The sequence below is a fragment of the Netta rufina genome (assembly GCF_964035555.1).
Source record: "Netta rufina genome assembly, chromosome: 14".
Classification (NCBI taxonomy): domain Eukaryota; kingdom Metazoa; phylum Chordata; class Aves; order Anseriformes; family Anatidae; genus Netta; species Netta rufina.
In genome coordinates this window covers 14,242,865-14,259,470 of record NC_140137.1, presented here as the reverse complement: position 1 = coordinate 14,259,470, position 16,606 = coordinate 14,242,865, and positions in this window count along the sequence as shown.

Below are 16,606 nucleotides of genomic sequence, written 5' to 3'. Positions count from 1 at the left end.
AGTAACTGTAGTTCTTACTTCTTATTATCAAATCAGAATGACCTCCTTTCAACCCCTGCCATGGGCCAGGACACTTCCCAATAGACTAGGTTGCCCAGGGCCCAATCCAGACTTAAGCACCTCGGGGATGGGGCATCCAGTTTCTGTGGCTTTAATGCTTAGCTTCTTCTGCCCCACCAGTACCACCAGTATGTTGATTTTTTTTTTTTTTTAACACCTAGTTAGCAATTTATTTTATCTAACAGCTTTCTCAGCTCTTATGCTTTAAACAAACTTTTACCTTTTGATGAGTCCTTTAGAATAAAATACTGCCATTACTACTGGACTTCTTGCAATTTTTCCTCACACAGTAGGAAACTAGTTGGATATTTCTGAACAAGACACTGGAGCAGATCACCTAACTAATGGACTAGCACCGATTTTATTCCAATTGCCCAAATTTAGTGAGTTTTGAGGTAACTGGACATGTCGCTCTGAGCTTCTGCATGCTGCTGGACATAACTAATACTGAGAGCTCTACAGCTTTCTCTGCTGATGAAAGAAGGGCTGGAAGGGATGTCAGGAAAGTAATACAAGCCCATCTTCCTGCTCTGAAGCAGAAACTGCTCCTCCTGAGCAATTTCTGCTCGATGTTGGTCTAATCAGTACTTATAAATCTCTAAAAGAGTGATTTTTACAAACTTCCTAGCTAGCCTATGCCAGCAGTTTCACTTGTAGTCATTAAATAATTAGTACGCTTGCTTTAATTTGAATGAATCAGGCTTTCTTTCATCCAGTGATTCTTTCTGTGCCTCTGATATGTTGGATAATCATTTACCACTTGATATCTTCTTCTGAATATATTTATGCATTGTAGCCAAGCCACTTCTGGGTAACCTAAATAGATTTTGATAAGCTAAACAGTCTTTTTGCTGATGCTGATCCTACAGATTAGATCTGAATTATAATGGTATCATTCTGATCAGCCCATGAGAAAGAAAAGACAAATTTTTTCTTTCTTTTTTTTTTTTTTTTTCCAAAGACAGAGTCAAATGTGGCATTGAACATTCAGTCACTGCTATATCAACCAATATTCTGGGGACATAACGTTTTCTAGGCTTTTTATAGCTGCCTTTAAAATACTACTACTAATAAACAACCTCTACCTTTTTGTTTTGGCCTGAGATTGGTAAAAGAGTTGTTTTTACTTGACCCTAATGGCATATCCTACCCAGCTCAGCTGACAAGTTATTTCATGGCAGAACACTTTTTATTCTTAAACACACCATGAAAAGAACATGACTTCAGACACTTTCTTAGTCAGACTTATGTGTCTATATAGCATAGGTCCACGTCTTCCTGGCACACTAGAAGGGTGATCTGTCATGGCATCATTTTTGAATAACTACATAAGTTAGACAGTCTTTCAAGGTTTTCCATTTGAAATGCCTGAAATCTGATTTTGCAAATTTGTTGCATTGCAACTCTGGTTGCAAAGGTAATCTCTTGTGAAGCATGTGTAATGTCTCATGAAATTTGTGTATAACTGAATAAATACCTTATGCTTTTCTTAGAAGGAAAATATATGCATTTTTTAAATCACTACTGGTTGTGTTAATTTGAGTTTGTAAAGGGAAAGGGGAGAATTACAGTACTTATTTCAAACTTAAATTTTCATTTTCCCCTTTGCATAACCATCAGATTATTATCATCAGTATTATGAGAAATGAAGTGAATAGAATGTTTGCAACAGAGACCCACCCTGAATATTTTATGATTAAAAGATGTCCTAAAACAAAAGAAATTACTTCCATGGGGTGATGTATTTCAATAGTTTTAAATAATTGTAGTTACTAGTGACACTGCTGTTGATTGCTGTAATGGGTCAGCATTCAATTTACACTAACACTGAAAAAATAAGCTTCAATTATAACTCCAATCTGCAACCCACTTCAATTAATTGAAATATTTCCCTCGACTTGAGTGGACTTTACTGTGCAAACAAGCTCTATCCTAATCACCTAGGAACTATCACTGCTGAGCTCTGCAGGCTGAGGCAGAGCTTTTCTTGCACTAGTTTTTTTCTAGTTTTAGTGATAGTTTTTAGTGCTAGTTTTTTTCTAGTGCTAGTTTTCTTGCACTGTTTTTTTTTTTTTTTGTTGCAGTTCCTGTCCAAGGCATTGTCTGGGCTGTTCACAGAATGGGGTATAGACCCAAAATGCAGGCCACAATAGGGTCTGCAGTACTGAAGACTCAGGGGACTGATGCAGCCAGTGTGCTCATTTCTCCCAAACACAAAACATCTTGTACGTTCTTCAGCTGGCCATTTGTGTAGTAGCATTTCATTCTAGTGGTAGTGACATTATTGAGAGAGAGATGAGTTAGAAATGACTCCAGAGATCATTAAAATCTCCATGGAAGAGGAAAGAAAGAAGACTTATTTGGCAAGCTAGAATTGCTCAGCACCAGGCAAATCGCATGAACTGAATAAAAAGAAATGTGCCAGGGAGAATTCTCGAGTAGACCACCAAGTAAACTCTTTGGCCAGAAACATAAGATCTTCACTAAACTGTCCTATTCCTGTTTTCTCTGCGCTCCTAATACATATACTTATTGTATGCTCAGATGCTATGCACCACTCTTTAAATTTCATGCTAATGGAAAAATCTGTTTTATATTGTTGTTAGGGTGCGTGTAACTTCAGCTAAATGCTGGGAAAGTGCAGGAAATCAATAGGGTTCTATTTTGCATAAAATTAGCAGTGTGGAATTTAAGTGACTGCCTTCTGTACACAATTTAATTATGGGAAGCATGACCCCCTTTGAAACTGAGCCCAGGAAATGCGTTTCTCTGCAAATGAACAGGCATTCTATTATAGTGTAATGCACTGGAAAAGACTCCAATAAAATCGACTCTCACCCTAATTTCTGGTTTCTTAGAGTAGTTCCTGTAAGTGAGGAGCACTGGAAATCCTCTTCCAGTAAACTTTGGATCGAATATTGAATACAGTACCCTCGGGATATTCTTCTTCTCCATATTGTACCATCCCCTCACAATCATTCAAAGGAACTGGCAGTTTTGCTTTGCTTTGCAGAATTCTTGTGTTCTTTATAGGAAAAAAAATGAAGAAAACATACCTGTGTGGTCAGGAGAAAATGTCATTAACTGTAATATTGTTTTAGTTTACTTCTGTTATTCTATTAGAGAAATGAATGCTCCACTGTTCAAGTAAATTTCCAGATTCAAATAAGGAATCATGATTTAGTTAACATAATCTATTCTCTGTCTGTATCTTGCTCCTTTGTTTTTCAAGGACTCCATCAGGGCTTGGAGGACTTCATGGTTTTGTTGTTTGTTTTTATCTTTTTGGAATCTATAACTCTTTATTCAGTACTTTCTTTTAAGAATTAGTAACTTTTAGTTCTCTTTTTTTCCCCCATTCTTTCCTTTTGCATACTGAACCCGTCATTATATACGACTGATGTGCATGCATTTGAGTTATCCATGAAATCAAAGAGCTATTGAAGTCAAAAAAGGAAAATTCCATCACAGAAGATGGTTAATCTTGATCTTTATTATATTGACAGCACATGCTTCATGGGTTGCTTTTAAACGTTTCCATGAATGGTGGTGGAGGCTCTGCTTCTCCCCAGCTTTTAGATCTACTAATACAGCCCCAGATGTTGTTAACACCTTTCTATTGTGCTTTCCTGAAATAATGTGGGATGTAAAATAATATGTATGGTAATAACTGGTATCCTAGCCTGAAAATCATGGTGACTATAGCATGCTGTGCTCATTTCAGGACCTAAGAGCACCTGAGTTGCATATTTTAGGTGATGATACTGGTTAGAGGCTTCTGACAAGAACAGCCTTTGTCCAAATGAAAGAAAGATGTAGATGAAGCTCTTATGATCCAGTGAAATCACAATGCAGAAAATGTCTCCTTTTAGTGATGTGATTAAAGCTCAAAATATTCTAGAGATTTGCAAATGAAGAACAACAAAAACAAATGACTACTCATTTCTAGCTGAATTGTCAAATCCCTTGGGTTTACAGAAGCAGAATGCAAATTTCTGACACACTCTCTTCCTCTCTATCTTCCTCTTTCTTTCTTTTTTTTTTTTTTTTTTCTAAATTTTCTGAAATAGAAAAGGCAGAGGCTTCAGAAGCATATGACAACCTTTACAATATATGTTTAGACTACATCTTTTGGAGCACTTTGGCTAAACCTGGACAAAAACACATTTTCTCTGAGGGAGTGAAATTATGAGTTAAGTGAAAGAATTTGGATCAATACAAGATGAATGTTTGGTTTGGACTTTTTTTTTTTTTTTTTTTTTTTTTCCTCCTAAAAGAAATAAATCAGAGCTCACAGAATGACTGGCTGGTACATGAGAAGAAATAAGCTTAAGATTCTAGGATTCAAGGGACTGTCTTCAGTTCCCTGCTGTGATTTTACCCTTTTGAAAAAGTCTAACCCTCAGCATCTATGGGCTTGGGCTTCTCTTTTGCCAAGTGTCAACAGCAATTTCCAGGGTGTGGCAAGGATGTATACATTGTGGATTCTGGCATTTTTAGCTTTTAGGGAAGCTGGAGGTAAGGAAGGTAACAGATACTCAATCCCTTCAGTGATGTGTTCATGCACTCTTCCTACTTACCCCGCCCTTCATTAACTGTCTTGCACTTTCTGTGCTTTAGTGCCCCTCTAATTTTATTTTCTCTCTGTGCAAGAAGCAGATATGCTGTGAAGAAACATGGTTGTTTTTCATATGAGGCTCTAGCTGCCATACTAATACAGCCATTTTAAAAGTGTTATCTACCCAGCAAAAGCAGGAGTGCTTTTCAGTGAGACTTCAAACAGCATCATAAACTGTTTTTCTCACAACGAGACCTCTTCTACCTTTTGAAACTTTTGCTAAGGATTTTCTGCATTTGTATTTCCAGATGTCCTTGAAGGAAAAGGAGGGAGGGAATGGTTTGCTGTAGCAAACTGTTTAGAATAAACTCTTCAAAATTTTCTGCAAATGCTTGAATTAGCTACCTCAAAGGAACCTCCCACAACAAGAAATCTTTATTCTTTGTCCTCTCTTCTCCTTTGCCAATAAGGAGGAGGGAAAGGAAAAAGGCAGTATAAAACCCTAATTTTCTTTCTCAAATGTATAGGGCCCAACAGGATTGCCAGAAGTCTTTAAGTGTCTGAGCCTTTTGATATTTAGAAACTCTCATCACAAAAAATAAACTAAACTAAACTAAAATAAAATAAAATAAAATTTTTGACATTAACAGCTAACAGATACAAATAAAAATATTCAAAATAATAAGTGCACAGAAGCTATGAAGCTTCAGAAATACCCCTCCATAGCTCTGAGGGCTCTGGAAACCTTTGGAGGAAGAGGGTTTTTTTTCTGTTTCTTGCAGCTGCTAGGAATGAGATTATGGATTACAGACTAGCACTGCATTAAGATGGTATTTCTTCAGGTTTGTGATTCAGGAGTGAAAATGAAATAATCAGAGGTAATATACTGAGAAAGAGGGGCTAAAGCTTTTATTGTTTGGTGTAATAGCACTTAGTGCCAGAAAGTTACTCGTCCTTATTGGGAATTAAGAACAAACCTATGCCATTCTTCTGCATTTCATGGTGTAAAAGCAACGATGTTTATTTGGATAGAGCAAATAAAAACATGAGACCTCAGACTAGGTGCTGGAGAAAGGAAACCATTTTCTTTTGCAAAGCAACTTTGCTTCCAGCTACTGTAAGAAGGTTTTACAGAGAGGTGCCAGTCCTGTGGTGTAGATCAAACAGAACAACTGTGCAAAGTCCACTGCTGGCTCCCCTCATTCCCCTATGCTTGGTGGCTGGGAACCTGTTCTGTATACCCCCTTTTCTGATGTGTTTTTTGTTTGGCTGGGGGGGAGATTGGATTGTCCAGTGATTGGAGAAAAATGTGAGTGTGTTTACCTGCATTTCAGTCGCATGACATCTGTGTTTCCTGTTGCTCAATGAGAGGGTAGAGCTGTTCATTACCAGCTTTGCAGTCTGCTTATATCAGAATTTCATTTACTATTGGCTTGACACTTTGAAATTGTACTATGTATGAATTTTGGAGATTTACTCCTTATGGGAAGCTATGATTAGGGAGGGCATTTTAGAATATAAGATGCATCAGAAAAATATTGTTGTTCTGGAGGCACAGGAGAAGTGTTCCATTTTCAAACCTGGTGTGATATAGGATGACAGTATAATAAGAGCCCTTCTTTGTATGATTTCATTGTGAGCTCTCAGAAAACACATTTCATTTCCCAAACCTCTCAAAAGCTCTGCAAACACCTGTCACTGGAGAATAGGCCAGCTTAGTTCTGCTGCCGTTATCCCAGCCTCGGAGGGTGCTTAGCAGAAGAACAGAACACATTGCTATCCATCTCCCCTCCACTGGATAGCAGCTTTGCTCAGTTAATTATTTTTGGTACAGCTGCCCCAGAGAATGCTTTAACTATGAGTTTTTATCCAGCTGCGACAGGATAACAAACAAAGAAATAAATAAAAGTCAGAAACAGTGAATCTGAAGGAGCTGACTTGTGAAAGAACTCTTCTAACTGTGTTCACTGCTGACATGTTTCCTCGGTTTTATGGCCAAGTGTGTGTCTAGTGACTGTAGAAAGGCTTGATTTGCGTTTTCCCAAAGGTCTCTTACAATGCCTATTGCACCTCATCATCCCTTGGCTCTTGCAGCTTGTAGAAAACAGCTTCTACAAGAAATGCTCAGGGTTTCGAGAAATGGCTCTTGCAGCAGACACTTGCCAAAAAACGCATTGGAAAGAGTCACTTGCTGTGTACAAATAAAGCCAGTGGATTAGGGCTTGTATCCCTCTTCAGCAAATATCCCTGGGTATGAAATCAGGTTAAATCCAGTTTAGTCTCCAAGATGTATTCCTGGATGACATAGCCCATAAGGATGGCATGTAACTAATAAATTAGCTGCAACAAGAATAGTAGATCCTAATGTTTGTGCTTGTTTGCCAGTGGTAGGTAGATATCTTTTTAGATATCTGCAGTGGGAAATGGGTATATTAGTGAATGCAAATTGAGAGGTCTGCAGATTTTATATATTATTTTGCAAAATAATTTAAAATAGCGTATCGTTGGGAAGTAAGCAGTTGGTAATTGTTAAACTGTTAGAATAAGATTACTGCTATAGGAGAGATGGAAAATGCACTGTTCTAAGTATGTATCTGGAAGCTTTTGCTTGTTTTCTAATCCTTGGTAATGAGAGAGAAAAACAAAACAAACATCTACTATGAATTACCAAGGAATTGACACTGATTCTTGTTTTTCCTCAAAATGCACGCTGCATGTTGATCTTTTGTTCATTGCAGGCATTATTTTGTATATTCAACGGTCTGTTATTGACCTGTAATTGCCATGCTTCTGGTTAACAAAGAGAGGCAAGAGGTGTTTCTTGCATCAAAACCTTGCTTGGTTAGATGCTGAAGATGGCTCCCAAATTTGTTCAGACCTCCAAATTGGAAAGGCTCTTCTCCTTGCTGAAAGGTGATGAATTTGAGTCCCTGATTATGTTCTGTATCATTCTAGCCCATTAGACAAGAATTCTAAAATAGTTTCAGGAGATCAATGACTTCACAGGAGGAAAGAGATACTGGCTCCATGGGAAGGTAGGAGATAAATGGAGAAGGTAGGAGTAAGTGCAGAAGGTAGGTGTGAGGCCACATGGTTAATTTGCTTGAGCTAATTGATTTCTTAAGATACATTTCAGCTTGTAGAAGGATTTAAGTGAGAGAAGGCACTACAAAAGGTGACTTAAGATATGGCCTTGAAACAGATGGAGAAATGCAGAGACTGAAAAGTGGAATGGGAAGGAGGAGGTGGCAGATTACATTGCCGTTAGTTCAGACTCTGTCTCCCCAGGAGAGAGGATGTGTGCATGTAATCCAATAATCCACGTGTCTTGCTTGTATGTCTCCATGAATAATGCACTAAAAATAGGAGTCTGCTATAGCCTTCACTTTGAGAGTTTAGTTCTTAATTCCTATGTAGAGGTCCACAGGTTCAGTTCTGGGGACCAATCATTCAGACATGTCACCAGCATCTGCGAAAAGACAGACGCAGTGTTTGGAGGAATGTTTTCATTCTCCCTTTTCCCTTTTCTCTCCAAGAGATTTTTATTTATTTATTTATTTATTTATTTAAATCTGAATTAAAGTGTTGTTTAAAATATTTAATGCTAACTTTGGCAGATTTAAGGCTTTGCTTTACTTGAGAGTCCATGTCAAAAGATGCTTTGGTGGTGTTTTTATAACAGCTCTATCATTAAAGTGAAGTTTTGCTGACAAATTGTTTGCTGCACGTCTGTGAAGTCTAATAGGTGTGTTTTTCCTTCTTTACCTGGGAGATTCCTGTCTGTGCAGAGCACTGACAAATAGCTGTTATGAGCAAGACCCTGTATTTATACTTTTTGCTTCAAAATGTGCCCTCTCCATCTCCTCTCAGTCCTGCAGTTGGAGCTAATAGGAGGGAAAAACATTTTTTCCCTCTCAGTGTTCCAGGCCATCAAACTTATATTGATCAGAACAGCGCTTTCAGTTTTTATCCTAGACGTTTGATAATTCCCTGTGGGTTTAACCCCAATTCCAAATTGCCATACAGCAATAGAGAGCAGCATTTTCTCAGACCTATTCCCTAATCTGCTCCAACCTCACCCCCCACCCCCCGACCCTGATCTTTATTGATGTGAGAGTATGATATTTCACTGTCATCTCAAATGGAGATGATTAAGTCTCTCAATCTTTAGTCTAAAGGAACTGATATGAACTACCCTGACAGGACAATGTCTTCCCTCTTCATCTCTCTTGCATTTCTAAAGATGCCTGAAATGAGCTGATAAATGGGATTTCAGAAGCTGGGAGAAGCCAGTCAGCAAAGTCTGTCATGAATCTCAAAGGTTGCAAAGATGCTGACTCCTGGCAAAGTTTTACAGACCTTGGATGACTAAGCAAGCTTCATTAACTCAGATTTGACTAATTGCTCGTTTAAGAAAAACAAATAGAAACATAGAGAAGCTTGGAGCCAACGAGCCATACACTGTGAGCATGATATTGTGAAAATCAATCTTGTAAGCTTGTTTTGAGGCATGCATGTGACCCTTTGCTGCTGTTCTTGTCTTTCTTCCTACTGCTTTCATGTGAATACTGAAGGCTGGCATATTGGACATTATTTTTTGCAGCAATTCTTTTGTTATTCACTGATTGCGTGCTGTTTCACCTTTCTTCACTGTCATATTTTGACCATTTCAGTAAAAAAGAATGCAACAGAAAAATCTCATACCCCACTGTGAGCAATACCTCATTGGAGTTTGCAAATAATCTGAAGGCTGAAAATCAGGCAGTCAGTGTAATCTCACTGCGGTCTAATTTTCTATTTGCTGCTTATCCTCCATCACTAGCATAAATCCTCCATGTGTTTTTTTTCTCACCTCTCATTTTTACTGTCCCTAATTTTCTTCTAGCCTGTATTATTAGCCTAGCAATTTCCAGAAGACTTGAATCTAGTTTTAATTCAGTCACTGACTTGACCAGAAGTATTGCTTATTTTATGTTTCCTTCCTGCCATTCTTTGTCTTGGAAATTTAGTTTGTAGGTTTAGTGGGGCTGGGCATTTGTTATCATTCTCTGTTCACAGTTTTTATACCATCCTTTGCTGAGGCCCTCATTCTGCCCACAACCTTAAAGTACTACAGTAATACACCTCACAAAGTACTACAGTAATACACCTCACAGAATAATAAATAAATAAATAAATAAATAATCCTATGGGTTACTTAATGAATGAAAAACAACAAATTCACTGTAGTTACATTTAGCAAATGAGCAAGTGATGGAAAAAATGAAAAAGAAAAATAGGAGGCTATATTCATCTGGTAATTTATTCACGATGAGTAATTTGACATTGTCTCACACACCAGCTTGACTGTCAGGAGCGCTCAGATGGTTTTCTAATGAACTTGTTTGAAAGGTGCTTTATTTAAAGAAAGGCAATTCTTCATGGGCAAGAATCACTTTGCAAGGGGAAAATAAACATGACACTTAACATCATTAGTGTGTTATTATTTGTGTTCCTATGGGCAGCAGAAGGCATGCTATTTTGGTCTTTACCCACGTGCCCTGTGTGACCAAGTGTCTGTTTTCATTTTTCTTCACACGAGAAGATATTCCAGCTGAAAAACTGCTGACTGTTGGCTTTATGATTTCCCCCTAACATTACAGAAAAGCTGTGGTTATGTACACACTTTAATAGGCTGAAAGGAGGAACTTTTCTGTCAATGTGTGTCCAGTAGTGTTAGTGGCACAAATGCAGCTGTGAATACCCGAGACCTCATCTTTTGCACAAAGATAAAGGTAAAGTTTTTGGGGTGATGTGTGGCTTGGGGCCCTGCTGCAGGTTGTCTAACTGTCAAAAAAGGCAAAACAAAAAGTCAACTCACACAGTGTGTCAGGGCATGGCTGTTTATCTTACCCTTTCCTCAGCTGCGTGTCACCCTTCTCACAGTGGCAAGAAGCTGTTCTTAGTAAGTATAAGTAGTAAACATGATTTTTTTAGTACGTACTCTTCTATTCATCATGACTCTTTTGCTTGGGATAGGGCTGTGTAAGTTCACTTGCAGAATTTTTTTTTTCTCATCTCTTTATGCTGCCAACTGAGGGAGCTGCTGATGGCTGGAGGATTTCTGTCAGTGTTTGGGAGGGGAGTATCTCTACTTTTGCCCTGTATTAAGGATATTTGTGTAGCATCTTTCTCCATTACCTTTGCAGCCAGGGCCTACATGTTCATGAGAACTTTTTGCCAGCTGCCCAAAACAACAGCATCCTGATTCCTGTAATATCCTGGTGTGACTTTGATCTAATATCAGTTTCTCTTTGTGGTGTCCTTATACATCTCACAATGATGGATATACAATTAATAGATGTTTTGACTTGTGAGATGGATGATTTTGCGGTGTTCTTGTACACAACCCATGTGCAGTTATCACGTGGCTCCACCCATGGAATATTGCCAGGGTTCTTCAGACTGCTTTGGTGCATGCTCCTTGAGACTTCACATCAAAGCTAGGCTTAATAGCTAGCGCACGTCCTAAATACTTCCATGTCTTTTCTTGCTCACCTCTTGAAGTGCGATAGCATCAAGCCTTCTGATGAATCTCATTTGGAAGAACAAGCCTACTTTCAGTTAACACCTAGCATTTTTTCTAAGTGGTTTGCTTCTGAGGGTCGTAAATGTCTGTTAATACATTTCCAGAGATAATATTTTTCCACTTGCAAAAGTATAGGTTAAGGAGATGAAGTTTGGTAATTTGATTTTGATGTAGATTAAGCCTTTAAATACATATTCAGGATCAGGGAATTGGTCTTTATGCAGTAGGTATCAAGAGCTAAATTCTTAATTTTTGTTTTAAGCTGGGAAATAGAATTGTTGTTTTGCCATTTCTAGACATAATTTCCTTTTAAACATCTCCACAGGCTTAAGTGAGACAACAGACATAAATCACTTTGTATATGTTGGCAATTTCCTTATTTTTGGAGGCAGTGCTTATACTGTGGATTGCTTGTATTTTCATTAAATATGTTATTATTATTATTATCATTATACTCACCCTGAATCCTTTTCGTGGCTCTGGATCGTCTTTTTCAGTCTCTGTTCTGTCAACAGCAAAAACCAAGCTGTTGCTCTGATCTTGTAGTGGAGTCCTTAATGCTGCTGTGCACCTGTCTGCAAGCTTTTATGTTGTGCTCCTCCTAATGAAGTCCAACGGCTGCCAAGGCAGTGGAGGAGGGAGAACAGTTCCATTTGACACCAGCATGTTGAACCATTTGTTCAAAACTACAACTCCTTTAATCGTGCATGCTGCATCTTAATAGAGAGCCTTGTTGAAGTTAATTATTTCTGTTGGCATACCCCAGCACTCAAGATGTTCTAGAGTGAATCACGATTGTACCTCTCCTAGATTTGATATAATTTATTAAAAGCTGCACTCATTTGAAGGTGAAATGTTGGCAACAACCTTTAATTTAAATCCTGGGAGGATTTTGTCAGTTCTATATGCTGTGTGGCAGGAAAAATTGTACTTGGCAGGGGGAAGGGAAAAGGAAATAACTTGTCGTTGTCATAGGAAGCCTATCATTGGGAATAGGGAGACCTGGGATGAGAATCCATGCTGTCACCTATGGCTATATTGCCTGCCTTGAAAAGTTGGATAACTCAGAATTACTTAAATGGGTCTCAAATTCATAAAGAGCTCTGGAAAACTCTAGCAAAACCAGGTTTCTGCACAGCAGAGTAGCAAGTGAAAATTAAGTTATCTGAATGTAGTGAGATTCATACTGGAAAGGACAATTTATTAAATGGAGGAAACAGCATGCAGTCCTACAGATTAGTGGTGTATTTAAGATGTAGATTTTTATTGGATCTTATTATTCACAAAATGATCTGGAGGGGGAAAGATGGGAAAAACAAGGAAAAAAAAATCAGTGAAATGGTTCTAAACTTTATTTTACCTTGTCTGTAGCAATATATTTTGCCTGATTTTAACTTCAGAAAGTGGTGAACAGCCTGAGCTGAAACTTCATGTAAAAGCTGAACTGTAGCAGAGAATTTGTCCCCATGGTTGTCTGACAATTGAAAATGAAGTTTTATCAGCAAAAAATGTCAGTCAACCTTATCTTTACATGGCATTGCTAACTTCCCCTACACTAAAGACAGTTGTAGTTGGATCTCGTTCTCCAATTACCAAAAAAAAAAAAAAAAAAAAAAAAAAAAGTGCAAAGGGTTCTTGAGGAAGTGCTCCAAAATATAGAAAAGACCAACAAATTAAAAGGTTTGCAGCTTTGCACTTAGCTGGGCCCCAGCTGGCTTGAAGAAAGTCACGTTCCTCTTGACAAGACAGTCCAAAATGACAGTGTTACTGGGGATGCCATCTTCCTCTCATCCAAATAAAAACAATCAATTAATAATGAAAAAAAAAAAAAAAGAAAAAAAGTGAAAGGCTAAAGTGCCAGAAAGGAAAGAGACGTGGTTTCATTTTTGCTTTCTTGTTCCCGTAAGATGCATCAACTGACATTTACACCATAACATACACTCCTAATAAGAGCATTAATAGCAGCAATACATCTTGTTGCATACAGTACCTATAAGTAGATGACATTCTTGGAGCTTCACAGTGAAATATAATGATTTAAAAGGCTATAGTTCCTACAAGATTAAAACAAGGGACAATTAAAAGTAATTCAATACACAAATAAAATCAGTGTACCATTAAGGCAATCTTTCTGAAATAAATTAAAAAAACCCACAAGTATAATAATAATGATATATGAATCTATTTATTTTTGTAGCTCTTTGCAGATTTGCCACCCAAATCAGAGGTAATCATATGAAAATATATTATGTCAGGTCTAATCCAGTTTTCCAGTTAAACATGTAAACAAATGGAAAGGAGTTCCTGCTGCGGTGATGTATATGTCAGGGAGATGAATGTTAATTTTAAGTGTGATGCAATTTAAAACTCAGAGATACCTCTAATTTCCATAGCCCTCGTTCTGCAACTGGTGAAGCAAGAGAGGGGAAGGGAGGGAGCAGGTTTCCACCTGATTTTCTCCACGTGCTTAAAGATGAGGAGTCTCTGTTAACTGCTGCCAGGCCAGGAGCTGGGACTGCCCAAGCCACCGACATCCAGTGGTCCCAAAGAGGCAAACCAGCACCAGAACCCAAGCGAGTCCCCAGGTAGAAGCAGCTTCCCCAAGTAGTCTGCACTCTTGAGTATTTTTTCATGGAGAAGCCACCTCCCTGGATCCTTGCTGAATTCAGAGGACGTGTTTAGATTTGCTGGTCTAAAAGCAAAAAAGCTGCAGAATCTTTTTATACAGAAAGTTAGGTTGGGTAGTCACTGTTACATCATTGTAAGGCTCAACAATTAGTCTGATGGCATTAATAAGAAGCACAAAGCTTGTAGCTTTTTAGCTTTCAGGCAAATAATTACTTTCCTTGTGCTGGAAGTTGATGATAACTGCAGGCGTGCTCTAGAATTATTTTTCTTTTCTTTTCTTTTCTTTTTTTTTTTAAAGGAAAACTATTTTTAAAGGATTTTATTCATATAGGCCATGGAAATTAGCTTTGTCTTGAGCAGTCAGATTAACTGTTTTAAGATGATTTGTTTGCAATAAGTGCAAATACTCATTGTCCGTGTTTAATTGTATTTTAAGAGTATCACATTAGTAATTGACTCTGACATCTTGTCTAGATCTTCCTACTAATTCTCGGGCTTTCATTAGAAAAATAAAACTCAAGCTTGGCTGTCATCTCAGAACTCACAGAATGCTTGCAAATTAGCACTACAGGACTATCAGCTTGATAAATCAATATCTGCAAAGTATTTGTTTGTAAAACTCTGCATACTTTAAAAACAAACTAAAACGACAAACCACCTGGGCACTGGCTTTGTCCCTGTGGGTTGGTAATCTCTGTGTTTCCTTTAGTTTTATCTGCTTATGTTTGTGCAGGCTTCGCAGCAAGGAACAGAGGATGTGCTCTGGGTGCTCGGTCCAGGTGTGCTCCGTGCTACTCATGGGTTGTTTTTTGTTGGTTCCAGTCACCAAAACCAATTCCAGCAGAGAAGCAATACCAAGCACAGTTTCTGAGAAGTGCTAGGGGACTAAAATCTTGAAAAAAAATATTAAAGCAGCTGTTTTGTCATATTTTCTAGCTCCTTAATTACTAGGAACATTTGCAGTTGCACTCCATTACATTTTGTCTCCAAGTTTCCCACATATAATTGTGCTGTTCCTGAATAAAAGTCAATGAAACTCAGTGGACTTAGTGCTTTTGGTCCCCACTTTGTTTTCCCCATCATGGAACAGCACCATTATCCCCCTGTCCTGCCACACTGTCAAAATATGTCTCCAAGTGAGGAAAGTACATCCAAACTTGGGAAGTATCAATACTTCTTCCTTGCTTTTCTTCAGAGATGATGAATTTCCTGTGGAAATTACAAGTTCTTAACTGTTGCGTGGCAAGAGCTAAATGCAGGCAAGCAGCGAGTGTCGGTCTCCAAAAATAGCTGGCCCTGTGTCCTAACATATGTACGATCTGCTAGTGAGTGTAAACCACATTGCTGGGAAGCTGTGAGCTTTACTGGATCTGGGATACTCTAAAGTTAGATATAAATCAATTCAAGATCGTTACTAGTAGCAATATGGTAAGAGCAGAGCATAGTGTAGGCAAAATATTGGTGTTAATCCAGTTTTTGGGCTGCACTTTGTGGCCTGCCCCGAAGCCTGGTTGTTGTGGGTACTTTGCTGGATTTTTCAGTTTGTTACAGCTGCAAGAGGTGCAGGTGCTGTTCGTGTAACAGCATAGATGTGCTTTTATGCTCTAAGCATCCATGCTGTATTTTAAATGCTTTAGCTGTTGCATTTGAACTTAATGAGATGGGTACTGTGCATCTACCCAATGTCAATTGATCGCAGAAAGAGCATTCAGTCCAAGTTTAATTAGCATGTAACTGATAAGTCCAATTACTCTATAATGATTTGGAAATTACATGAACTACATATTTTGTGGTTGTGGCCTTATATAAAACACAAAAGTTGTAAGGAAATTTTAGCTATTTAATGAACACTTAAAAAAAAAAAAAAAAGCCATTCTGGGTTTAATCAGATATCAATTAGTTGGAAAAGGGAAATCTTAAATTAACATGTATTAAGTGTTAATTGGCAGCAGCCTTCCCATTGAGTGAAGTGTAGTGTGGAAGCCCATTACCAGCACGGTGTGCAGCGTGGCACAGAATACAGTCCATACAATGCCTCTTATTGTGCCCAATTTGTGTAAGAAATTGAATTATTCCCTTATGCTGGGGGTGGATCTGATACATAATTAATTCTGGCTTGTTTTAAAAGATGCCTACATAATTAGCAATGCATGGAATATATTATCTCTGACATATTTTTAAAACCTTAGTAGTTACCCTTTGAAACTAGCCCTTGCTCTTTAATTAACAGATAACGTATTGCAATATTAAATTTGAGACGTTGCCATTTTGGCAGCACTTGAAGTGATGTTATTCATTATGGTTGCCATGGAGCACGCTTCTTTAATTTGTGATCATGTGTCCTTATTGATGGAAGAATATCTTGGGGACAGCACCCACAGTGTTACTTCAGAAATGCCGGTTTTTATATTTAACTACTTGCTCTGTAAATCAGAGTAATGTGGGCAGTGGGAGTATTTTTACTGTGTGTCTCTGGTGCTGCATGGTTATTTCCCCGTGAACTGTGCAAGAAATTTTTAAGTCACTCTGGTGCTGGAGGGGGAACCTTTGAGCAGGCATTGGAGGGCTATCGACCAGTGTTTAAATAAGTTAGCAGTGGGGGAAAATAAAAAATAAGGATGTGTAGGTTAGGTGTTTTCACTGAATTGGCATCCAAAGGAATGTGTCTTTTTTTCCATTGAGCTCTGCAGGGATCCTAGCTAGGCTGGTCATTCAACTTAGATGTTAAATTGGCTGAAGTTAGGGGTTGTTAACAATGACAGTGTGTACTTGGAATTGGCTATGTATCAGTG